Genomic DNA, 13,035 nt, shown 5'->3' on the forward strand with positions numbered 1-13,035 from the left:
TCAGATACGCCCTGTGCTAGGTTTGACTTGTCTTTGTAATGTGGAGTTCGGTGGGTTTGTTTTTTGTTCGTTGGTTTTTTTTTGTTGTTGGTTTTTTTTTGAAATGGCAAAGGAAGGGGGGGATTTTCTGTTTTAGCCAGTTAGACCATCCTAAATATGACCCTTTGGGAATATAATAGGTTTGTTCTATTAATAGGAATAATAGGTCTAAAGATTATTTTGACCAATTATGTGAATAATATATCTGAGATATTGGTAATACATTATAGGATCCCAAATATATTGTTATGATATAAAACCTAAATTTTATATGTGAATCTGATTCTGAAGGCAGTCCCAAAAGAGAATTCACTGAACTATCTATATTCCCAGAATGATTATTTAAAAGATCATTTTTAATTTAGAAATATGTTTCTTTCTCTTCCCAAAAATATGATTTTATTGTCATGCATATCCCAAAGTAAGTCAGTCAGGTAAACTCTGATGGAAATACACTGTTAGATTTACATTCATTGTCTTCTTTTTAAAAGTTTTTTTTTTTTTTTCATATCATGGTGTATTCTACTATAGATTTAAAATATCTTTTCTTCCAAAGTTTATTTATACTGTTGAGGAACCAAAGGTATGAAATTGGTTTTTGTGTTTTTTGTTTTTTTTTTAATTTTTCTACTTCTCCAAGAGATTTGAAAAATTAATGCATATATTAACTAATGTACACATTATTAATTTCTATCTATTTTTTCACCTCAGTAGCTCATTTTTTTTTTTACTTTAGAAAAGTATCAAGAAGATTTAAAGTAGAAATCTTATTTTTTTCCTAAGAGCAAAATAAAGTTCCTAAGTTTCCTCTCAAAACCATGTGTGCCCTATTTCTACTTTTTGTAGTAGGAGAACAGTTTGGTTTCCTCCTTATTAATGATTAGACTTGTTTGTGAAGATGGCCAGTGAGATACAATCAGAACTTCTTTGGGTAAAAGTATTACAATTGCACATGATAGTTTCACAACTAAGAGACTTAAAATGTGAGACAAATGTACCATAAAAAAATATAAAGTCTTTCTACATTTTAATCAATACTCTGACTACTATACGTAACCCGCAAATACTCAACATTTATCTTTAGCCTGAAACTATTCAACTGTTACAAAACCTTCCTTCGGAAATTCATTTCTGGCTCTACAGACTAAAGCTGACTTCTTGGGAAATATGGCTCCATGAGAATAAATACAGCCACTATCAACGTTTAGTGATGTATTTCACACTGGCAAATGGTTCAGTTATCCCTTTAGCAGGTGTTCAGAAACAAATTAAATTTACAACGTTAGAAGCCAAATAATATATTCCTCAAACCCCACGGTATGTCCATGATAACTGAAGTCCTACAAATAATTCAGATTCTATCTGCTACAATGTCAGTCAGGATTCAATTTAGCAATATTCCAAGAAGATGAGGCAGGTCATTGCTCCCTTATAGGAGTATAGGGACTAGGCCCTTTGCTGGCATAACAGAAAATGACTTAATTCCTGTCCAATGTGCACACCTGCTATGCATCAAAGCGAAGATTATTGCTGTTCAGAGATTGTTGCCAGCAAAACTTTGCCCTGACTCTTTTGTCATGCTCAGTTAGCCCTTTGATATGGATGTCATTATTCCCTGCATCAGTTTCTCCAGCTGCATACACAGAGCATGTGGTGATGAGTTTGTTTTGAATTTGGTTGTGTAGATGATGGATGTTTCAAAGGTCAGGAATACTGAAGACATGTTTTGTTTTAGTACAGATGTGACTGACATAGTGGTGCATTATTACTTCTATACATTTCTCTGTCTCTAGCCTGATCAATCTGAGATGGATTTATATGGACTTTACCTATGGGAGCATGAAAACTTAGACAGAAAACACTGAGCTTCTAAAGTCAAGGCTATCTATAACACTGTAACCCTAAGGTGCATAATACCTACACAAGTCATCTGTAGGTTGGCATGGATACTTCTCTTTTTCTACCAAACTTAGAAACTTAGAAAACCTGTCATACTGGTATAGTGCCTCACACAAGTCTGAAAGAACTGATAGAAAGGAAATGTAGAGCAGGAGAAAAAACAGTCACAAGCAAAATATTTTTTCAGTTTCTTTAAAAATCTCTACTGAAGTAATAATAAAATTGATGAGAGCTCTGTACTGAAAGTGTAAACTCTGAGCAATTATGGAAAAATAAAGACAATATTCTTTTTTGTTTGTTTGTTTCTATTCTTGATTTTATTTTATTTTATTTATTTTTTTTTAATTAAATCTTTATTGTTCAGATTATTACATTTGTTCCTCTTTTTCCCCCCCCATAACTCCCCTCCTCCCAGTTCCCGCCCCACCCTCCGCCCTCACTCCCCACCCACTGTCCTCATCCATAGGTGCACGATTTTTGTCAAGTCCTTTCCCGCATCTCCCACACCCCTTTCCCCCACAAGAATAGTCAGTCCATTCCCTTTCTATGTCCCTGATTCTATTATGATCACCAGATTATTTATTCACTTGATTCTTAGATTCACTTGTTGACAGATGCATGCTTGTTGTTCATAGTTTGTATCTTTACCATTTTCTTCTTCTTCCTCTTCTTAAAGGATACCTTTCAGCATTTCATATAATACTGGTTTGGTGGTGATGAACTCCTTTAGCTTTTCCTTATCTGTGAAGCTCTTTATCTGACCTTCAGTTCTGAATGATAGCTTTGCTGGGTAAAGTAATCTTGGTTGTAGGTTCTTGGTATTCATCACTTTGAATATTTCTTGCCACTCTCTTCTGGCCTGCATGGTTTCTGTTGAGAAATCAGCTGACAGTCGTATGGGTACTCCCTCGTAGGTAACTGACTTTTTTTCTCTTGCTGCTTTTAAGATTCTCTCTTTGTCTTTTGCTCTTGGCATTTTAATTATGATGTGTCTTGGTGTGGTCCTCTTTGGATTCCTTTTGTTTGGGGTTCTCTGTGCTTCCTGGACCTGTAAGTCTATTTCTTTCACCAGGTGGGGGAAGTTTTCTGTCATTATTTCTTCAAATAGGTTTTCAATATCTTGCTCTCTCTCATCTTCTGGCACACCAATAATTCTGATGTTGGTATGCTTGAAGCTTCCCAGAGGCCCCTTACACTATCTTCGTATTTTTGGATTCTTTTTTCATTTTGCTTTTCTGGTTGGGTGTTTTTTGCTTCTTCAAATTTCAAACCTTTGCCTTGATTCTTGCGCTCCTCTGGTCTGCTGTTGGGAGTCTGTATAGTATTCGTTATTTCAGTCCGTGTATGCTTAATTTCTAGTTGGTTCTTTGTCATAACATCGAGGTCTCATTAGATTTCTTGAGGATCTCACTACATTTATCGGCGGCTTCTAGACAGTTCTTAAGAGACCTTAAAAGTGTGGTTCTGAACTCAATATCCTCCATTGACAGTTTTGTCCTGTTTCTTTGTCTCCGCATTTTTTATGCTTTCTTGGTGCACCCCCTAGTGGTCTTTGTGCGAAGTCTTGTTGTAGTTAAGCCTTGATTGTTGTCAGCAATACCGGGGGTGATTTGACCTCCAGGCTAACCGGCTATGAGAGTCCGCTATGTCTGCAGTGGGAGAGCTTCTGTGCTGGATCTCTAGGGCGGTGCTAATCTAGCGTTTGCCTGAGGCTATCTGGCAAATGGCTCTGCGCAGGGCTTGGGTGGGACGGGTCCCCAGGGATCTACGGGGCGGGCTGGAGCGAGCAGTTATGGCTGCTCTCAGTTCCGTCCCTAGTGGCTCTGCCTCACAGAGTCCCAGCAACTGCTGCAAACCTCGAAGAGAAAGCTGCCTTTGAGTTCCAACTGAAGCCAGACAGTCCCGCTTCTCCCCTTTGAGTCTGGGTCCCTAGAGACTTGCCCGGATCTGGAGCTCAGAGTCTGAAACTCCCTCCTGATTGAAAACAACAACCGCGCCCTCTGCCTCCAGCCCATTCCGCGTGCACTCCGCACCTTAGTGTTTCACTTCAGCACTGCGCCTCCTCTGAGTCTGGGTATGATATTCTCTTTCCTCCTAGTTGTAGAATTTCCACTCAGCCAGCCTTCCTGTGGCTCTAGATGATGTCCGTTCCGTCGTTTAGTTGTTTTTTGAAGTGGTTGTTCGAGGCAGCAATCTCCGGCGTTAACCTATGCCGCCATCTTGGTTTCTCTCTATCAAGACAATATTCTTAATTTCCATAAAAGGAAAGAGCCATTCTAAAGCAGACAGTGGCAGAAGCCAGATTACCTGTCAGAAACTCATCTTTATTGCTCAAATCCAATAGAATCTACACTTAGCAAGGTAATCAATGAGATTTTGGTACTAAAATTAAAGGTTGCTTTTAATTCTTCAGTTTACTTAACTTCTTTAAAGATAAGCGGGCTTTCTCCAACTATCCTTAAGTTTAGTGTTCCCAGGGTTCTGTGATGTCTCCTCTCACCCTAAAATCCTCCACAGATTACAAAACCTCTAACAGTTTCAATTACTACGTCAGTGTTGATGGCTCCCTAAACTAAATGTCCATCAAAATACCCTCTCTTCATTCCAGAAAGTGGTCTCAGACTTGGTATGACACAGCTCCACCTGAATGTTTCACATGTGCCCATAACTATCATTTCCTTCACCCAGCTCCAATCTGCTCCTTCTATGGTCCACTATTTGCTCCACCAGCTGCTAAAGATACTGTGATACAAAAACAGATGTACCCCTGCCTTCCTTCAGGTTCAACCCAATAGTGAAGAATAAAATATAACCAGAAATAACAGATATTAGAACAAAAGGAAAAATGCATAGAGCTTGGAGAGAGGGTATTTAAAATTATTGGAGGTGGGAGTGGGTCATCACTGATTCTTCCTCTTGCTCATTACCCCCCAATCTAGCACCAACTCACACATAATTCACAGCTCCCCATACACTTAAATCTCTTAATTTTCCTCTAATCCCACTGTGCCCATCTTAGCTCTGGCCATTATCACCGTGTACAAATCACAACAAGCAGCTCCTAAACACACATCCATTCTTATCATCCTTGCCTACTTCGTGTTTTGGAAAGTAATAGAAATTTGGAAAATGATTGTTATTGTTGCCATCATTTAGATCAGAGAATCAACCTAAAACATTTCTGTCATCAACTGAAGAACAGTTGAGTATACATCAAATGGCCAGCTGTTGACAGAAAGCCTGAGAAAGCATCTGTCGTGCAGTGTTAACAAAGCAAAACACAAACTTCTCTGCCACGCAAGCAGCAAGGAGAAACACTCAGCTGGCAGGAAGGCAATTTCACACACCCACAATGTTGCCACCTCTCTGAGTCTAATTAGAAACTTAAATCCAGAATAGCATGAAACAAATTCGATTTCCCATCTAAAGATGCCACAGTTGTCTCATGTTTAACAGCAGCCACACAGAAGTTAGCTGTGAGATGGATCCAGATAAAGGGCACACCTACATCTGCTCTATAAGGAATGCATGGAAGGAGCCACTGTTGCGTCCATGCTCTAAATGACCCCATTAAAGTCAACGGCACCCTTAAATGTTGCTGGTGGAATTCTGCAACTCAGAAGACAGATGGGCCACAGGCCACCTAGAGGAGGAACTCCAGCTGCAAGTGGGACCTACCCTTGATTGACTGATGCACAACATGGGAGAATTCCGTTCCTCAGAGACACATAATATGTACATACTCCACAGAGTGGCCTTCCCACTTTGAACCCATACCTGGAGTCAATTATACACCTCCTTTCCCAAACCTCTTTGCTAAGCTCCAGTCTCATATATGACACTTATACTACCATTTACTGAGCACCTACTACACAGTCAGTTACTATGTATTCAACTGACTCAGTATTTACTGAATACCTACTAAGAGCCAGGCATAGTCCTAGGTCCTAACATACACAATTAACCGATGGTGACATAGTCCTTATTCCTAAAGAGCAGACAATTGAGTTGGAAAGATAAACCATAAACAATTATACGTATGATCATATTTAATCTTCAAAACAAAATTTCAGTTAGTAATTTTAAACCCATTTTTATTAATTATGAACATAATATTTTAAGGTACTAAATAAATAATTAGCCTAAGGTCATGCAACTGATATGTGGTGAGCAAGGCTTGGAATGTAACTCACCTTAGCTTCACAGATTGCAATCCTAAATCCTGGGTTCCACTGCTTTCTTCAAAATAAATGATTACTAGACATCTCCCCTTGAGTGCTCCAAAGGTACTTCATGTCCAACATATACCAGCTTAAACTCATTGTCTTTTCTTCAGGCCTGCCCAGAATTTCTCACTCAGGAAATAGCAACAACACCCACACCATGGATCTTGCTTTCTTTTCCACTTCCATCTAAAAATCACTTATCAAGTTCTATAGGTATTTACCTGCCTGATCTTTCACATCCCTTCCTTTTGAATGTGTACTATTATTCTTGTCTTTTAAACTTCCCCTCCTTCTCCCCTGGATGACTGCTATGGCTTCCTTGTGTCTGTGCCCTGAAACAATCCTTCCACTCCTTCCAATCCTTCCAATCATCTACTGTGCTAACTGAATGAACTTCTCTAACTACAAATTAGGTCATGTCACACTTCTGTGGGGTCCCCACTGCCTAAAATAACAGATTTATTTTCAGAGTCTATCAACCCCTTTAGGAGCTAACATCTGTCTGCCTTTCTAGCTCAGCTCCTTCCACTCCTTCAGTCCCTCTCCAGTCCTTCTAATTTCCCAAATACATCCTGTCTCTTCCTACTTCTGTACTGGTATGCACTTGGTCTTCTCTACATGAAGGCAATCTGTTCAATTTTTCTCAAGCTAGCACTAACTTGTTCTTCAAAATTCAGTTTAAGAATCAACTCCGGCCCTAACCGGTTTGGCTCAGTGGATAGAGCGTCAGCCTGCGGACTCAAGGGTCCCAGGTTCGATTCTGGTCAAGGGAATGTACATTGGTTGTGGGCACATCCCCAGTAGGGAGTGTGCAGGAGGCAGCTGATCAATGTTTCTCTCTCATCGATGTTTCTAACTCTCTATCCTTCTCCTTTCCTCTCTGTAAAAAAAAATCAATAAAATAAAAAAAAAAAGAATCAACTCCGGAAAAACCAAGATGGCGGCATAGGTAAACACCAGAGTTTGCTGCCTCAAACAACCACTTCAAAAATACAACTAAAAGACGGGACGGACATCATCCAGAACCACAGGAAGGCTGGCTGAGTGGAAATTCTACAACTAGAAGGAAAAAGAAAAGCATACCAAGACTCAGAGGCTGCGCAGTGTGGAAGTAAAATACTAAGGTACAGAGGGGCACACGGAGCGGGCTGGTGGCTAAGGGCGCTGTTGTCATTTTCAATTGGGAGGGAGTCTCAGGCTCTGAGCTCCAGTTCCAGGCGAGTTTCTGGGGACCCAGACTCATACGGGAGAAACAGGACTGCCTGGCATCAGTCGGAACTCGAGGGCAGCTTTCTCTCAGAGGGGCTTGCAGCGATTTCCAAGACACTGCGAAGCTGGGCCTCTGAGAGCAGCTATAACTGCTAGTCCCGCCCTGTTGATCCCATGGGACCCGTCCCACCCAAGCCCTGCAGGGAGGCTTTTGCTGGGTAGCCTAAGGCAGAGGCTAGATTAGCACCTCCCTAGAGATCCAGGAGCCAGGAAACCCAGAGGTCAGAGTGGGACCATCCAGTTTGCAGCTCCGTGGAACCATAAAGGACACACTCAGGGGGCAGACTCAGTGAGCACCAAAGCCCCACTGAAGCAAGTCTTGCCCCAGAGGGGTGTCTCCAGCACAGAAGTTCTCCCCCTGCAGACACAGCTGATTCTCACAGCCAATTGGCCTGGAGGTCAATTCCTCCCAGTGATACCTACAACAATCAAGGGTTAACTACAACAACACTGTGCACAAAGCCCACAAGGAGGTGCACCAAGAGTGTCCTCCTCAGGTAATTGGGGAGGCTGAACCACTGGGCCCTAGAGGACACTCAGCACAGAAAACCACTTAATCAACACAGGGAAGCATAAAAAATGCAAAGACAAAGAAAAAGGACACAAATGACAGAAATGGAGGAAAGCGAACTACTGGATATAGAGTTCGAAACCACACTTTTAAGGTTTTTCAAGAATTTTCTAGAAACTGCCGATAAACTTAATGAGGCTACAAGAAATCTAATGAGACCCTCGAGGTTGTGATAAAGGACCAACTAGAAATTAAGCATACACTGACTGAAATAAAGAATATTATACAGATTCCCAACAGCAGACTAGAGGATGGCAAGAATCAAGTCAACGATTTGAAATATGAAGAAGCAAAACACACCCAACCTGAAAAGCAAAATGAAAAAAGAATCCAAAAATACAAAGATAGCATAAGGAGCCTCTGGGATAGCTTCAAGCGCACCAACATCCGAATTATAGGGGTGCCAGAAGAAGAGAGAGAGCAAGATATTGAAAACCTATTTGGAGAAATAATGACAGAAAACTTCCCCTACCTGGTGAAAGAAATAGACTTACAAGTCCAGGAAGCACAGAGAATCCCAAACAAAAGGAATCCAAAGAGGACCACACCAAGACACATCATAATTAAAATGCCAAGAGCAAAAGGAAAAGAGAGAATCTTAAAAGCAGCAAGAGAAAGACAGTCAGTTACCTACAAGGGAGTACCCATATGACTGTCAGCTGATTTCTTAACAGAAACTTTGCAGGCCAGAAGGGAGTGGCTAGAAATATTCAAAGCGATGAGTGCCAAGAACCTACAACCAAGACTACTTTATCCAGCAAAGCTATCATTCAGAATAGAAGGTCAGATAAAGAGCTTCACAGATTAGGAAAAGCTAAAGGAGTTCATCACCACCAAACCAGTATTATATGAAATGCTGAAAGGTATCCTTTAAGAAGAGGAAGAAGAAGAAAAAGGTAAAGATACAAATTATGAATAACAAATACACATCTATCAACAAGTGAATCTGAAAATCAAGTGAATAATCTGATTCACAGAATGAACTGGTGATTATAATAGAATCAGGGGCATAGAAAGGGAGTGGACTGGCTATTCTTTGGGGGGAAAGGGGTGTGGGGGATTCGAGAAGAGACTAGACAAAAATTGTGCGCCTATGGATGAAGACAGTGGGTGGGGAGTGAGGGAGGAGGGTGGGGTGGGAACTGGGTGGTGGGGAGTTATGGGGGGAAAAAAGAGGAACAAATGTAATAATCTGAGCAATAAAGATTTAAAAGAAAAAAGAAGAAGACATCAAAATAGACGGAAAATAAATGGAGAGTGATTTTGTTTATCCTGAAGGAAACCAGACTATGTCAGCGCAAAATATAGCTCATTGATATAAACATTATTTTGTGCTGAAGACAAGAATTAGTAAATGCTGAAAATACTCCCTTTTCAGCCTAAAGGCAGGAAATATATTCTTTTACTGAAGGCAGACTTTTAATGAGTTCTGGGAAGGCACTCCAAACTTACCCTTACCTTTACCATTCAGTACCCATAAAGGAAAACCCTTTGTTTTATCAAATTTTGATAAATTCATTTATTTTTCTCTAAAAGGTATAAAGGTTCCTGCTCTGGTCACTTCTTTGGGCCTTTATTTCCTCATGAAGTTTTCCACTACATGTAAAAATTTAATAAAATTTGTACTTTTTTTCCCTAAAAAAAAAAGAAAAAGAAAAAAAGAAATAGTTCTGGTCAGGGACCAGAATTTCTGAAACATAAATAACTGTTTAAACCATCCCCCCACCTCCAGTCTTGGATATGTCTCCCACTCAATTTATTCTAGCATCAAAGTCGATCTTAAAACTGGTCAACCTATGTCGGTCTCTTCCATGTATATATGGTCTTATCCACCCTGGCCTCTCTGCTGTGCCTAGCATAAGTTTATAAGCATATATCAAATTGAACTCAAGAGTACTTCATGCAACTAAACTAAAAGGAAAAATAATAAACATATACACTGAGTGGCCAGATTATTATGACCACCTGATGTTTGTTGGCAAATTAGCTATAATTTCTTGCTGAAGTTGCTAAAGGGCCAGACCATTATAAATAGGGAAGCAGGTTGTTTACCACGACAGTAGAAGTGATTTTTTTTTTCTGAAGATATGGGTAAACAACGCAATTTAACAGCCTTTGAACATGGGATATATATAGTATATGGACATTTAATATAGCATATATGCTTTGTATGTATTAATTAATCTTTTAATACCCAAATGAAGTGGGTACTATTATTATTCTCATTGAATAATTCAGTACTGAGACACAGAAAATCTTCATCTTGTTCTTTTTACAATACTTATGTTAAAACAATATTATTTTTATTTTTGTCCTACACTCTGTCAATTTATTTGAAACTAAGAATGCTTTTTCTAAAATGTGTGAAACTACTTTGTGTATGTGTATGTGTTTGTGTGTCTTACAATGAAAATAATCTTTAGTAGGCACATTATACTAAATGATTCTTTCACAACAGAAAACAAATGCAAAATTTTTGAAATTATGATCATACATTACAAATTCCTCTGTGTTTGTTCCAGGAACTGTGAACCATCTGCACCATGTAAACAGTTCAGGTTGTGTCTGTAGACATACAGCAGAAGAGGAAGTACCAAAGTGCGCAATTTGTTGTGACCTGTCTACAAAGTCTTTTGGAGTCAGGGATGCAGAAATTTCATTAACTGTGTTAATTTCATTACCTCCTGAGAGTCATCTTAAAGTTCATAGATTCTTACCTCTCCTGTAATATAGATGTCTATGGTGTTCTCTTTGCATTATAGGAAATGTACTAGTATATTATATTTTCATTAATACACTAGAGAATCACCTAAATTATTTTTTATTATTAGTGTTCAGAATAAAACAATGTAGATTATCACAGAAAAGAGATTAATAAGCATATTAATAGATTACAATTCCGTTAACATTTTTGAAACTATGAAGGAAATAAAACATTTTAATACTCAATATATCCACTTAAATGTAATACCTATATTATAATTTATGCTCATCTATTTGTTTAAGTAATTTATTTTATAGATAAATGCATTTTCTTCTGCCATGGTTGTATTTTATTAATTTTTTATTCTTTGCCATATATATATATATATATATATATATATATATATATATATAGAGAGAGAGAGAGAGAGAGAGAGAGAGAGAGAGAGATACATATTTAAATATCCTATAATTCAATATTATTTTTTTCATCAGTTATCTAAATAGATGAGACATATCTTTGCTTCCAATGTAATTTTTATATGGTCTTATGGATTCATCATCATTACACTCCTTAAAGACAGGTAATAGCTACATACTCTCTCAATAATGGCACAAAGCCCCTGCTGGGTAAGTGCAGTTAATTGTATTATTCAACTTCTAAAACTACCTGGGGAATGTTTAAATAAGCCTTGTGTTTCTCTTAGGTATGGACCTATTCCCTATGACTGGGTTATCTACTATCCCGAAAAAGTAGAGTTAGTGTAGACATTAAACTTGATTAGAATCTATGCAAGTTTGATCATTCAAATAGAAGGAAATGAATTAATTGATTTACTCTATAGTTTAGAAACTACTCAAAGTTAATCTTACAATGTAAAAATAGCAAATTCATAGGAAATTTTTAAAAAACACATGAAAGTCCTCTGGTATAAAATAATAAGAACTCTTTATGAAATCCTCCAATTGGTAGTGAGCTCTTAGATAAGTATTTTCTTTAACTATAGTTGGTGAAGGAGAACTCCTTGCTTCCTGAGATGATAAATTCCATTTAAAAACCTCTAATTGGGAGAGTTCTTCATTATGTTCCAATCTAAATTACTGTAATTTTAGGGACAAACTAAGTGAATTAAGCCCTTTTCCATTTGTCAGCTATTAATGAATGAGCAAACCTATCCTTCAGCACAATGGTACATAACTGATAACCTCAGAATCTGTTATTTGTGAATTTAGTTAACAGCTAACTACTTCCTATCTTAAAATATAACATACTTTATTATAAAGGTAGTCTAATGATCATAAACATATTTGTTTTCATCAAAGAAACCACATTTAAAATCTAAACAAAGTTAATAAATTAATAAATATAAAAGAGACATCTCAGATCAATGGAGGGGCAGTTATATAATGAATGGATTGAGAATATATAGTGAGTCATTTAGAAAATATTCTGCTTGGTTCTTTACATAACATCATATACCAAATAAATTAAATTTAAATTAAGTAGATAAATGTAAACACTAACCTTTAGACAAACAAGAAATACTATCATTAAATATCTTTAGGGCAGGAAACTTCTTAAATCTAGAACTGAGTGGAGAAATCCCAAAGGAAAGTGTGTACCAAAACAAAGTTATAAAGAGTGTACATTTCTTCATGCAAAAACAAAAACCAGAATTAAATGCCAAACAGATTAAGAAAAATAGTGACAGAGCCTGCGGACTGAAGGGTCTCGGGTTCGATTCCAGTTAGGAGCACATGCCAGGTTGCAGGCTTGATCCCTGGTGGGGATTGTGCAGGAGGCAGCCGATCGATGATTCTCTTTCTCATCATTGATGCCCCTCTCTCTCTCTCTCCCTCTCTCTCTCTCTCTCTCTCTCCCTCTTTCTCTCTCTCCCTCTCTTTCTCTCTCTCCCTCTTTCTCTCTCTCCCTCTCCTTCTCTCTTCCTCTCTGAAATAAATAAAAATATATTTTTTAAAAAAAGAAAAGAAAAATAGTGGCAGAAATATGATAGACTAAAGTTATTATCTTTATTATATAAAAGAGCTAAAAATATCAATAGGAAAAAACTTATCTCAAAAGGCAAATAGGCATAAAACCAGATCATTTCAAAAAACAGAAATACAAATAATAACAAACTTATGGGAAAATATTCATTCTTACAAGTAATTAAACACAAATCAAAATAACCACCTAAAAAACATTTGTCAAGTTTATTTAGCAATAAACATTCTAAAATTTAAACTGGGAAGAGTCTTTATTGTACAGTGGTATAATCCTTTTGAATTAGTGTGCCATGCCAACACAGCCAAGGGTTCGGTGAGCCT

The sequence above is a fragment of the Myotis myotis genome, unplaced genomic scaffold (genome assembly GCF_014108235.1).
Source record: "Myotis myotis isolate mMyoMyo1 unplaced genomic scaffold, mMyoMyo1.p scaffold_m19_p_3, whole genome shotgun sequence".
NCBI classification, from domain to species: Eukaryota; Metazoa; Chordata; class Mammalia; order Chiroptera; family Vespertilionidae; genus Myotis; species Myotis myotis.